Genomic DNA, 13,171 nt, shown 5'->3' on the forward strand with positions numbered 1-13,171 from the left:
TTTTTTTGCCCCCCCCCCCCCCCCTTTGTACCTCATTTTCTTCTGCCTGGCAAAAAGTGTTGGATTGTTGCTTTTACATCTTTTCTGAGTTTTCACATCTCTTCTCTCTCCTCTGTTAAACAAGGAGAAAAAACAACATAAAAACTTCACTTATTTCAGTACCTGCCATGAAAATCTGTTGTTTTACTAGATGTCAAGTTACATAAACTTGCCCAAGGTTGCTACAGGAGGATTGTGCTCATCAGGTCAAAAGGGCGTGACAGTGCCATGACTGACTCTCCTTGCCCAAGCCAGAAGACCCATCGTATTACCCTTTGTGACTTGCCTCCGCTTTTAGTGATACAAATATTATTATAATTCTTGCCATTAGAAATGGCCAGACATCTGGCAATCTCATTGTTTTTGTACTGTGAAACAGTTTATAGTGTGTAATAGATTTATAGAAATAAAAAACATTCTGTGGCTTTAGGATTTGTGGTTTTACCCTGGAAAGAATTAAGAACAAAGGGCTGAAGTTATGCCTCTGGGATATGGTCGATTACTGAGAAGTTGAACCAACTAGTTTTCTTAAGACTTTTTCTGGCCCTTTTTTACCACATTTGCTTGCATATTAATTTGCAGATATTTGTCCAAGATGGACAGAGGTAAAGAAAGGCTGCATTTGAAGAAAGGGCTACTGCTAGGCACAGAATTGGACTTCAGACTATGTGAAGCTACTCAGGGCTTTGAGAATTGCTAAAAGGAGCTCATTTACTCAGTAAACTACTCTTGGGAGCACAGTCATTCTAATACTGTTGAGAAATGCCAAAGGAGCTAAATAGAGTTAGGTTCAAGCAGAGGCCAGTTAGGTCCAATTTACTGGGTAAGCTATAGAAACCACACCCTACTTTCCAGCTAAGAGACCTGAATGGAAGCATCTTTACATATTATATTGAAATGATGACTGTTTACTTGGAAAATTGTAGCAAAATAGTTAAATCCTGCCTGAAGCAAGAGATGAAAAGAGAAAGTATGGGGAGATCATAAATACAAAGAAGAGCCACAATAATAGCACATACAGTTGTACCAGTCTAACCAATAACTAGAGATTAGTGTTTATTAAACTCTTTCATAAGGAACGCATGACTTACAAAGATATTAAAATTTCTTTTTTGTTCAGCTTGGATGGACAGAGAAAAACTTTGTGGCTTTGTAAGCCAGTTGTGATCTTTGGCACCACAAAGACATTCAGGATCCTGAAATTTTTATATCACTTAAAACTGAATAGTGTGAAGGTACATATTTTCAGTTTCAGCAAAAGCACGGGGAACAAACTGCTTATTCCTATTTCTGTTGTTCCAACAGCATAGATGTAAAGTATTCCATACATTTGTCAAATTAAGAGGAAGATAGGATTGTTCTTCTTAATCATGTATTTATCACCCCCATTATACTAATTTCTAGAGTTCAAGATAAAAAGATTCAGGTTAGCTATACTCCTAACAGTAGAAGCTGGTCATGTATGCAAGACAAAAATAACTCAAAGAAACAGAATTACAGTTATAAAGGATAAAACTATATCACCAGCACTTACACAGTCTCAACAGGAGCCAAGGCATATTATTCCCAGCCACCATCAACTCAGTCTCCAGGGAGGGTACTCTTCAGTTCTTTTAATATGAAATAACTATTGAGGTCCAAGAAGTAAAACTCTTAACACAAATAAACAATGTGAATGTAACTTGACACTGGGACACCCATTAAGACTGTCTAAATACTTTTAGGATTCTTTCTCATCACGCAAAGATACACTCCATAATTTAGATATTGTCCCCTTGCTTCTCATTACTTCTCACCCTGCCCAAGGAAACTACTGATCATTTGCAACACGTTCCTCCTACCACTCAATCCTTCCTCTGGAGTGCCTCCATGTGGTTCAATAGTTGTCTACATTTGATGTTCCATCAGAATCTTTGATTGCTTTTGCAGGACCATGGCTCCTAGATAATGGCTGAAAAGCTTGGGAGCTTGTTCTGATCCATGTTTAGTTTCATGAAAAAGATTTCATGTATTCTTGGGCATCAGAAAGAAACCGTAAATTTTCAGCAAAAACATTCTGGTGTCCTTCCACTGGGAGAGGGCTGAGGGGCAGAGGCTGGAAGAAAGACTCAAAAGGGATAAAAATGCTTTTGACAGCACCAGAATCTGTACAGCTTCTAAAGATGTGATTACTTTCCACATCTTTTCTACTTAAAAAAAGTATTTAAAATTTAAGTGCAAAGGGTTTTTCCCCCCTTAAATTTGAAATGCAAGTGAATTAAGCTGTTTAATTTTTGAGACATTACATTGGATTTTTTTTTTTTCAGTTAAATCCTCTGAATTCTGATATTATATGAGTTCACTTCAGCAGTTAAATTGATTTGTGTTGGCAAGTGAACTAAAATAGTTTATTGAATTTACAGGATATCATAATGTGTATTAACTGGTGTGTCTTGCTGCTAATTCTTACAGATTTTAAGATGATAGCAGAAGGCTTCTGTCTTCTGAACTTGAACAGCATTACTCTTGTTGAGAGCATATTACTAACTCTTCCCCCAGTTTTGAGTTTTGCAAATAAATACAGTCTCCAAGAGACATGATAGCAACCCAAACACAGACCCAAACATTCTGGGCTCTCATACTAAAGGTACCATGCTGATTATTCAAAGCACAAGGCTTCTCAGCCTCTCCAGACAGAGAGTGGAAGAGCATGGGAGGTCAGGAAGTGCATGCAAAGGAGGTCATTCTTGTTGTCCTACTTTTTATCTTGCTGCTGAAAGATTCACTTTTGACATTTTATTAAAGACAGCCCTTGTGCAACCTCTCCCTTCTTTTCCTTTGCACACCACTTGATGTTAGCTAGTCTTTGCTTATTAGATAAAGAGGGCAGATGTTTACTCACTACAGTAGCAGCTATGCAGACAGGCTCAAGGCCTGTCACGAACACAGTAAGGTCTGTGTTTAGCCTTGCAGTGATAGAAAACAGGGTCACAAGATAAATGTAAACGAAAGTGGTGCTGAAGGCTGATCATATGTATTATGGGAAGTGAACAGTGTTATCAAAGTTTGGTAGGTCATTTAGTATAGACAACTTCCACATCTTTGAAAGGAATAAAATTAAGGGAACCCATTCAATTATTGCCAGGAATTACTCCTTACCCTCCCCCAAGACAATTATTTCAAGTGGTGGAAGGAGAGGAAATAGCTCATTATTTTAAGTGGCTTGAATTTCTTTCCATCCCTCCCAGTTCTTCTGGGAAAATATTTAACATGGAACAAACACAGTGGAATCAATAGTCTTCCTGTTGTCAGCTTTTAACAGTAACTTCACTAACATTTATGGACAGGGATCAAGGGTTAAAAAAAAGGATGATTTACTTCCTGCCTAGATAGGTAAAGCACACCAAAACTCTAGCACATTCCCAACTTGGTTCTACACAATTTTCAGTTTATACCCAGCATAAACAAACTAATGACAAACACCAGTATCCATTAGGGTCATCCAAAATACCTTCTGTCAGTGATGGTCTTTGGTTTCATGTGAAGTGGAGATCTATTTCAAATATAGTATGCATGCAGCACACTTTTAACCTCCTTTCAGCCTCAATACAATGGCTCTGTGCCACTGTTGAACCAGCAAGTTCAGCCAGGATAATCTGTAGGTCTGTCCCAATGACCCCATCAATGTAATTTTGTCAGTTCGTCTGAACCTTGGTACTTGATTTCTCCCTATAATCCTCAAAAATTTCTCCCTATAATCCTCAAAAAATTGCCATTTTGTACACAGGTCTAGCAGTATCATTTGCTCTGAACCCAAACACATCCAAAATGTAGATTTAGCCTGTGGGATGTTTTCAGCTGTTAAATTCTGCTAATCCAAATTCTGTCTGCCAAATTAGCAGATCAGACCTTGTTGGTTTGAGCATAAATCTCATAGTAAACAAGTGACTCCCAACAGTCCCTATGGCTTCTATAATTTGATTTATTTCTTTTTATATTTTTGCATTTAATATTTTCTCTTTAGAGAGACAATGTTAATCAAAATTAGTAAACCTGTTCCATATATCATCTATTCCCTAGTACACACTTTCCTACAATGTGTTCCTTAAAGGCATTCACTTTAACATATACTCAGCAATCCCAGCCAGGACTACAATGACCTATATTTAAATGCTTCTTGATGACCTTAAGACACTTACCCTTCCCCATCACCTTCATTAAGCATAGACCTAGTCTTGAGATCTTTTCTCTTCAAAAAAGTAGTTCCTATTGCTTGTTTTCCCTAACAGCATGAATAGTAATCCCAGTACTATCAGTGCTTTAACACATCAAGTTTCTATAAATTGAGGTGAAACCTGGAGCAAGGCTTCCAAACCAGTTATAATACTGTACAGAATTACATCTAAGTAAAGTCTCTAGTTACACCATTGGCTGCAGATGTACAGCTCAGGCAAGTGATCCTCATTTCTTCAAGTCCACCCCCATACCCTGAGCCAGTCTGACACTGCTAGATTTAATCTATCAGCAGTAATCTGGAATTACATATACATGCATTGTGTTATCATTCCCATTGCTCTATCATAGTTAGGGGTTCTTACATGGCCCACACCTAGAATTATGTCAGTAACACAAACCACCGTGAGCATTAAACTTACCTGGGCAGGACCTAGAAAGCCCAACTTTAACTCCGTCTGATTCTCTCCTACTTGCTTGAATTGGTTAATCTATACTTTGCTTGAGTTAGGTAAATAAGAACATTAATAGCCCCTGATGGTAGAAGTTACCTAACAGGTGCATAGCCTAAATCACCTATCCTGTTATTTTCTGATCTTAATTAAACTCTGCCTGTCTAGGGAGAAGAGCCATATTGCTGTCTGACCAGAGTATTTAAGCCTAAAAATCAGGTGATCAGATTTAGGTTTGATTTCAGGCTAAGGTTAATTGCAGCCAGGTGATTGTTATCACCACAGATATAAATTTTGTCAGGTAGCTCTGAATTGGTCTGTAGAGTCTTAAGTACTGTTGGTTATGTTGAGCCTACTTTTCTTGCTTTCATGAACCCTAACTGCAGTTCTAGAAGGATTTCCTAACACTGATCTTTTCTCCTAGATGACCTGCTGTGAGAGACTAAAATGTCAAATGACTGTCTCAGAGCTTGGTTATGTCTGTGCAAACCTCAAGGACAAGCTGCAGTCTTTAGATTACACTTAAGGAAGCAGGAGTATATTGAAGGATGCACCCCCCAACTCCCTTGCAGTTGTGCTATCAAACTCCTTAGATAAGCCTTGAAGGGGGAGACATGGACTGAGTGAAACCAAACGTTTATCAGTAGCTCCATTGTGTAGGCTAGACACCGTGCATGCATTGCTAATGAACTAAGAGGTGAGCATTTCTGCCCCAAAAAAACAGATGTAGCAAAAACCTGTGGGACCAGAGAAAAAAAAAAAAAAAGGTGGGACATACACTAATCAGTGGATACTGTGAATTTAAAAAAGCAACAGAAAACTGTGCTCAGTGTTCACCCCCCACTGAAGAACTGAAGACTGCATGCTTTCTTGATTTGTTTTTTTCCTCTCATTCTGTCCTATTGCTACCCCTTTTCACTTTTAATAATGAAAACTGTTTTGGATATATGGCATTTGACCTTGTTTGTGTCTTAATCTCACACTTGGGATCATATAGAAATCTCCAAAACTGGATTAGGACACCTGCTCTATCTTACATTTCTGTCTCTGGTAACCTGTATCTATCAAGGTGATGTTTGAAAGCACCAATTTTAAATGGAAGAAAACCATGCCTAGCCATGGTTGAAGACTGTGTCCATCTATATTCTATCCCTAGAATAAATTTAAGATTTTAAAATATCTTTCTGCTTTGTGTGGTGGTTACCATCTGTGCTTCACAAAAAGAGGCCCAGAAGCACAGGCCACACCAATAAATAGCCTGGGGTATAGAAATGAGGAGGTTATACAGGCTGAGTCTATGGGCTGTTTAGACATATGGAAATGTTGTTGTCTGTAATGGCATTTCACTTATACAATGATAAATTAATTAAAAAACCTGAACCTTTAAGAAAGTATTGAACACAGTCTTTGGTCCATAAACCCTTTTCAGTGAAGTAATTACAAGTACGCAAGGAAGTACATCACCTCATTGACTAGTTTTATGGTGTCACAGGTGTTCTTTCAGACCCCTGTTCCTATGGAGGAAGCAAAACTGCAGTGAAAATGTCGTCATGATCTTGCCCTTTCCCTGGTATCTTGGTCTCCTTCCCCAGGTGTCAAAGGAGTCATATTTACACACATTATCTACAATGTACCCATCTCTTAGGGACTATTAGCAGTGTATCTCCTAGGTAGCTTCAAGTGAAAATTCGATGCCACCCCCATCTGATGGTAGATGATAAAAATTTCCCTCTCTTCTTCCGGATTCTGTGTACTTGGGACAGCAATGCAATTTTATTTGAGAACTACTGGAGTCCATTTGCTTCTCTGGGGTGGAAACACAACGCAAGTCAATTGAGAAACCAGAAGCTGTTCCTGGAAGTGCGTGAACACTGGTGCTGAAATTAATCTGCTTATTAAAAGTAGGAAGTAAAATATGCTGTAGAAAGGATTGGAGGGGTGCACTGGTCCCTGCAAAGCTCAGGATTCAAAACACAGGCAGTAGACTCCATTGCTGGGACCCTGCATGCATCCCTAGCTACAGCAGTGCTCTGAAATGCTGCCATCAGGACAATGGCACCAGCGTGGGGCTCAGGGACCCTCAGCCCCTCTGCAGCTACTCAGCCTCCAGAGCTGCTGGGTGGTTGGAGAGTCCCAAGGCCTGACACTGAAGGCATTCCTGGAAACATAAATCTGCAATGACTGCTACAACCAGCTCCTAAGGAAGACCTGTAAACATACAGGGCTGCACTGTTTCCTCCTGAGATTTTAGAAGAGGCTAAGAGGTGATTAAAAGAGGCTGTTTCAGTTCGGGTTTGGATTTAGAGCTTTTGAGAAAGTTATTAGAGGCATAGTATATTTTTTTTTTTTTGCACAAAACACATGGATGTCAAACAATAAAGATTATTTGCTATCCTGAAGAGAAGTCTGTGCTAGAGGGATAGACTAAGAGCTACTTGAACAGAAAGCTCCATGCAAGAGGGAAACTACAGCTGTTTAAATACAGGCAAATATTTCCATGATGGAATACTCATTACTCCTTTTTTAAATAGCTTCCCAAAACTTGATTAAAGCAAGCAAATCTCATTTATGTTTTAGTTCTCATTTCCCTTTATGACCTCCCATCCCTCAATCTTTATTATTATTTTTTTATTTTTTATTTTCTTTTTGTTTTCCTTTTCTCATTTGTCAGAAAAGCAATCAATTATCCTCCTTTGGATGAAAATTTTAAAGTCAAAACTTTGGATGAAAATATTTTTTTCGAGAAGGTAAAGTTTCCTCTCAAATAAGTAATATTCATCCATATGCAGAGGTCTTGCTTTCAGCAAGGCATGATGCCCATCACAAGTCCTTTCAAGACTTAGACAGTGAACAGTCATTGTGCACAAAGATAACTTTCCCCCTACATGAGCCAGCAGTAATTATTGTCTTCCTGTGTCCCTGTTTATGGAGTTCTCCTGACCTGTCCAGCCCTCCTTTACTGGCATTACTAGTAACTCTTTGCAGGTTTCCAAACTGAAGACCAGTGATATTTGAAATCTGAAAAGCAAACCCTCCCTTTTCCTGTGGTCTGACCCCTTAGCCTTGGCGCTGCTGGGCTACCTCTGAATAGGGGCTGAGAGAGGAGGCAGAACAAGAGGGATCTTTACACAGCAAAAGGGTGAAGCACTGGACACCAGCCAGTCAGGCCCAGGGAGCTCCTACAGTCTCACATGACTCAAGCAAATATCAGAACTAAGGGTCCTGCTCCACAGGATGTAAAATGCAGCCCCTGAGGATGATACAGGACATGACCTTGAGATGTGAAGCTTCACAGCATTTGAGACAGGTATCCACTATTGGTTGATTACCAAGAATAATATTTGAACTTTGCTTTCCATATCATTAACCCTCATTGTCCCTCATTTCATCTTCCATAGCTAAGAAGACAGACTTTATTTTTCCTGCAACTTTGCTAACATGAAGATTAAGAGCTGTAATTAACATTTATGGTTATTTTTCTCTAGTTGAGAAATAGTTTTGAGGTAATTTGATGTAGAAACAACACTTGTTCTCTGTGATGAAGCTGAAACGTGAAGTACTCTCCTCTCTGACCCAGATCTCCACTATGAGAAGTCATTTTAAAGAGACCATTAGAGGTAATTATAAAAAGACTCAGTGGACATGTGGAAAAGGAAATAACATCAGTGAAATACTGTCAGCCTCTTTTCTGTAGTTCATGGCCTAATTTTAGCCTGTTAACAAATTATCATTTATTAATAATTACTATACTTTTTTTGAGACTGGGTGAACAGGTCTCTCATGCAATGAGACTGCAGCCTCTTTTGTTCATTGTTGCAAAGAATACCACAAAGCAAAGGCACAGTGGCAAGAGCTGCGTGGTGGGTCACAGGGAGCCTCAGGGAACAGATGTGTTCCAGAGCAGTGGAGTTGCTCTAGATTACTGTCAGGACCTATGCCCAAACCAAACTGAGGTAAAATCCAGGCCAGGGGCTGCCATTGAGTGATGGTGTCCAGCTGAAAAAGTTGTATCTGGCCACTTTTATGCCTGCTTGATCATTATTATAATCACTTTTCTGAATTCTTATTCACTTGAAGAAGTGATGCTCCTTTTGCAGGCCCTGTTGCTGCAGCTGCTGATTTACCTTCCAAGACTGCCAGAAGAAAATATTAGCAGTGCTAAAAGGACAAATTCAGATCATAATTGGTAATGCCAAATAGCATCAGTGTTTGGTAGGCCCTCATCTTCTTCTCACTTGTAGATGCAAGGATAAAAAAAGACAGTATGACAATCACTTCTTTGTCCCTGTTAAAATATATATATATATATATATATATATATATATATATATTTACCTTCCTTATTGGACAATACTTATTTCTTTTGAACAAGTAGTTGCAGTCATGAAAGTTAGGCATGTATTGTTTCTGTTAAGGATTTCTTTTTTTTTTAAATAATGTCTGTGACAATTTAAGTAGAGTTCGAAAGGAAAAGAAGCTAGACTTGACTTGGAATCACAGAATCATCTAGGTTGGAAAAGACCTTGAAGATCATTTAGTCCAGGCATTAACCCAACACTAACTGTTCTCACCATATCTCTAAGCGCTATGTCAACCTGACTCTTAAACACCTCCAGACATGGCGACTCCACCACCTCCCAGGACAGCCCATTCCAACGCCTAACAACCCCTTCTGGAAAGAAATGCTTCATAATATCTAGACTAAACATTCCCTGGTGCAACTAGAGGCCATTATCTCTTGTCCTATCACTTGGTTCAAGAGACTCATCCCCAGCTCTCTGCACCCTCCTTTCAGGTAGCTGTAGAGGGCGATGAGGTCTCCCCTCAGCCTCCTCTTCTCCAGACTAAACACCCCCAGTTCCCTCAGCCGCTCCTCGTACGACCTGTGCTCCAGACCCTGCACCAGCTCCGTTGCCCTTCTCTGGACACGCTCGAGTCATTCAATGTCCTTTTTGGAGTGAGGGGCCCAAAACTGAACACAGGAATTGAGGGGCGGCCTCCCCAGTGCCAGTACAGGGGTGAGATCCCTTCCCTGTCCCTGCTGGCCACGCTATTGCTGACACAAGCCAGGATGCCATTGGCCTTCTTGGCCCTCTGGGCGACTGGCAGCTCTCCAGCCACTCCTCCCCAAGCCTGTAGCGCTGCTGGGGGTTGTTGTGGCCCAAGGGCAGCCCCCGGCATTTGCCCTTATGGACACTCCCCCAGTTGGCCTCAGCCCATGGCTCCAGCCTGTCCAGGTCTCTCTGCAGAGCCTCCCTACTCTCGAGCAGATCAACACTCCCACCCAACTTGGGGTCCCCTGCAAACTGACTGAGGGTGCACTCGATCCCCTCGTCTAGGTCATCAGTAAAGATGTTAAACAGGAGTGGCCCCAACACCGAGCCCTGGGGGACACCACTCGTGACCGGCTGCCAACTACTCTCTGTGCCCGGACATCCAGACAGTTTTTTCCCCAGCAAAGTGTGTGCCCATCCAAGCCGTGAGCAGCCAGTTTTGCCAGGAGAATGCTGTGGGAAACGGTGTCAAAAGCCTTACTGAAGTCAAGGTAGACAACATCCACAGCCTTTCCCTCACCCAATAATCAGGTCACCCTGTCGCAGAAGGAGATGAGGTTTGTCAGTCAGGACCTGCCTTTCACAAACCCATGCTGACTGGGCCTGAGCATCTGGTTGTCCCGCATGTGTTGTGTGATGGTACTCAGGATGAGCTGCTCCATCAGATTCCCAGGCACCGAAGTCAAGCTGACAGGCCTGTAATTTCCCAGATCATCCTTCTGACCCTTTTTATAGATGGGTGTCACACTGGCCAATTCCCAATCTGTCGGGACCTCCCCGGTCAGCCAGGACTGCTGGTAAATGATGGAAAGCAGCTTGGCGAGCACCCCAGCCAGCTCCTTCAGCACCCTGGGGTGTATCCCGTCTGGGCCCATAGACTGGCGTGTGTCTGTGTGATGCAGCAGGTCACTGTCTCCTCCTGGATTGTGGGGGGGGCGTTCTCCCAGTCTCTGTCTTTTGGCTGAGGAGGCTGGATTCCCTCAGTACAACTAGTATTAGGAATAGGAAGTTAAGGCATACAAATGAAAATACCTTTTTAGAAAATTGTGTTTAGAACTTAAAGTGACTTTTTAGTTGAGAAGTTTTCTATTCCATGATAGAAAACAACCTGAACTGTTTGGTGAAGTGCCACCTTGTGGCAAGCAGGAACCTTGCCTGAAGTAGGCCTTTCATTCTCTGCTCCCTGCCTGGGTGTGGACACAGCACAAGGAAATATGACTGTGTGCAGTCTTGAAGCCATGGTATAAGTAAGAATACGGTTCCTAAAGAGATATAAAATTGAAGTTTCACCTTATTTTAAAATGTAACTTTTGCTTTATGGTCATATTAAATGCAGTTACTTAGGTGTTATCAAGGGTGATGTTTTTTTTGCCATATAAATTAATAAACGCGAAGTATGGGTGATCTTGTCATCCAAAGTCCAGTTGAAACCAACATCTTAATCATACATCAAACAAACATCATACATTTTGATTCGTGTATGAAGTAGTAATTAAATCACTCAGTACTATTCTATTTTTTTCTCATTCTTTGTCTTCAACTATGCTGCTCTTACTGAGAACCATTCCTATATATTGATTTGTAGAAGGTGTTACAAAGAGACAAAATTCCACTTGGAGGCCTTAGGTGCAGTGATATTGTTTGGAGCTATTCTTCTTTTCTAGTATATTATCTGGCAGTATAGAGAGATATATTGTTTTTCCTGCAAACTTCAAGCTTAATAGCCTGAGACCATTTCAGCTACAACACAACTTTCAGCTTCTAAACAAACATTTTCTCCACCTCCTCTCCTTTCCCTTGAGATTTTTTCTTGGGAAACATTTTCTTCAGGACAAGGCCTTTTATCTATATCGATAGTTTTATCTCAATCTGTCTGAACTGAAGCAAAATAAAACTCAACACCAGTACTAATGAGACAGGTTATGTTTAGATCCTCTCCTTTTCCCTGAGCATTTGAGAGGCAAAGAGGAAAAAGATGCACATAATTGGAATTGGCAGTGTTTTACCTTAGAAACCTCTGGGCTTAAAGGGTGGGGTTGGCTGGATGACAAAAAAACAATTCACACCATGCTCTATATTGTAAAATCTACACAGAAAGCAATCCAAGCTTTATTTTAGTTGGAAATGTGCTATTTTAATTCCCTCCAATGAGCAGCAAGAAGCAAATATTTTTGATTCCACTTCCATTTACCATAAAACAGCACATGAACAACACATCTGCTAAAGCTAGCACTTTCTTCTAAATTGGAGGTTAAATGAGTTTTCAAATTAAAATTCCATTTTGAGAGAGAAGATCCATACATTTTGTTCCAAATTAATATTTGGGAAAAAAAAATCTCAGTTTTCATCAGGCTTCCTTGCCAAATTATTCTTTTGTTGGTCAAATGTTTAGCTGGGAAGCATCTTTTTGACAATAAAAAATATTAAGATGACAAACTGAATACACTTCAGCAACAAATCTTGTTTTGGGAATCATTACAAATCTATGTCAACATAATGAAAGCCATTGTTAACCATTGTTGCTTAGCCCTTCCACACACAGGAGAAGTGAAACTTCTGGGACTGGGAAAGTTTCTCTAAGTTACAAAAATTGTTCAGCTTTGTGTCCAAAGCAGATGTTCATACAAGTTATGATTTTACTATCCACTGTTAAGAGGAAGTTAACTAGAAAGCCTAATCATCCACCAGCTTCCACTAACTTCTTCAATCTGCCTTTGAAAAATCTTTTTTTAATGTAGAAATACCAGTTTGTAAGGGAAATTTTTCCCCAGATGCTGCCTTTATTGTAGGCAGCCAACTTAACAGAACCTTTTAATCTTCCAGGATATATGGTACATTTATTGAACAAACTATGCATCATCATATGAACAACTGCCTTTGCTGTTTTCACACTAAAATCACATTGGTGGCCTGAAGTTTTCTGTTATAAAATTATTTGCAATGTTTTTTACTTCTTACTGGAAAATTTTGCATGTGGGATATAGGGCAAGAGGGGAGATATCAGTACTGTGCTGTTTCACTTTGTCTCACCTTCAGATCTTAAAGTTTACAAGTTATTTCTGCAGGTTATCCTTATCCCTCTGTATGTTCTCTTCCAGTAATGTCCTAGGGGTCATGACTATCCATGCAGTGCGATGTTGTGCATTGTCTCTCTTGAAAGAACTACCTAAGGCTGATTCAGTCTTCATAATTCTGCTAGTGAAGGGCCACAGGGACTACCCCAATAGTCCTGCTATTTTTTTCAATGCTGTATCATCATCTCCCCTCTAGTTAACCCTCTTCCCAGTCTGCAGATCCTATTCTGATTCTTAACTTTTCTGACTTAAGCACATGGCACTTTATCAAAAGGCTCCAGCAACAATATAATTCCTAAATAAAATCTTTGAATTATCTTATCAAAGAAAGCTATTAAAC

The sequence above is a fragment of the Athene cunicularia genome (assembly GCF_003259725.1).
Source record: "Athene cunicularia isolate RWA chromosome Z unlocalized genomic scaffold, athCun1 chrZ_part2, whole genome shotgun sequence".
Taxonomy (NCBI): domain Eukaryota; kingdom Metazoa; phylum Chordata; class Aves; order Strigiformes; family Strigidae; genus Athene; species Athene cunicularia.